At 40.1% G+C, this 1,247-nt stretch overlaps 1 non-coding gene across 1 annotated transcript; it reads left to right on the top strand.

Annotated features, from left to right (window-relative positions):
- Positions 1-934: 934 nt before the first annotated feature.
- Positions 935-1,040, top strand: LOC132031619 (small nucleolar RNA R71). The gene has a single exon (XR_009408318.1). It is a non-coding gene; the product is annotated as a small nucleolar RNA R71 (small nucleolar RNA).
- The last annotated feature ends 207 nt before the right edge of the window (positions 1,041-1,247 follow it).

The following is a 1,247-nucleotide window of genomic DNA, read 5'->3' as shown; positions in this document are numbered from 1 at the left end:
TTAATTAGGACCATTAAGGCTATTTCTTACTCATCAAAACATTGTATACGTCATGCCCTTTGTTAGTCTATTCACTGTACGTTAACAAAAAAAATTTCGAGGTGTAACAACACTTCTTGATATAATTACCTCCACTACCCTTGGGATTAGGAATAGTGTCACTTAAGAGGCATCCCCTTTGTTGAGGGTGTTGCTCTCTCGAACTATCTCTCATATGTGACTCAAGCTTCTGGATGGAGGCTGTGTGAGAACCCACAGTTTTGGTCAACCGCTTCAAAGTTTTATCGGACTTCTCTTGGTTAGCTAGCACCTTCTCAAGCATTCTCTCCAACATAGAACTTCCTTGTTCATTCGATTGACCCTTTGGTGGAATATAAGGATTAGAACTCCTTTCTCCAAAATTATTATTGTTGTTTTAGTTCCCTTGATTCGAGCCACCATAGTTATTCTTGTAATTACTTTGTCCCTGTTGAGGTCTCCATTGATTCTGATTTTGTTTCTGATAGCCTCTTTGGCTTTGGTAACCCCCTTAAGAGTTATTCACATAGTTAGAATCTTCATACTGCATATGAGGCCCCTCTTGATATGGACACTCTTGAACTTGGTACATCCCCTTAGGCAATCCTGGAACCTCTTCAACAACATTCACCTTCTTCGCTTCTCTGTCATCAAATCTCTTTGTCAGCAAAGAAATTTTGGTTGCAAGCTGAGCTAGAGTCTGCTGGGTCTCTTGATTTTCTGTCACAATATTATGGATCATTGGAGCCCCATACGCTACACTGTTAGTACCACCTGAATGCTATACTTGATTATGAGTATTCAATTTATCAAGCAACTGAGTGATTCGAGCGTATGTCTTAACTATGAAACACCCACCAGTTGCATTATTCACTCCAACCCTCTATTGAACTTCTCTATCAATATATGCTTTGGAAAACCATGATTTGGAGACTTCTGCAAATACTCCTTGAATCTCGCCCAAGCTTCATATAGTTGCTCCCTCGGAAGCTCTTTGAAATCATAGATCTTATCCCGAGTTTTAGCTTTCTTGCTCGGCGGGAATCACTTCTTGACAAAAAAAGCAACTAGCTCTCCCCACGTATGGATAGTATTGTGGGAAAACTTCTCAAACCAAACTCTTGCTTCGCCGGATAAAGAATATTTGAAAACTCTTAGCCGAATAGCATCGGGAGAAACAACATTCTGGATGTGGTTTGAACACACACCCACAAAATTCTTCAAGTGTT

The sequence above is a fragment of the Lycium ferocissimum genome, chromosome 1 (genome assembly GCF_029784015.1).
Source record: "Lycium ferocissimum isolate CSIRO_LF1 chromosome 1, AGI_CSIRO_Lferr_CH_V1, whole genome shotgun sequence".
In the NCBI taxonomy this organism is placed as follows: Eukaryota; Viridiplantae; Streptophyta; class Magnoliopsida; order Solanales; family Solanaceae; genus Lycium; species Lycium ferocissimum.
The sequence above is the reverse complement of the archived record's forward strand: the minus strand, read 5'-3'. Positions and strand labels throughout refer to the sequence as shown.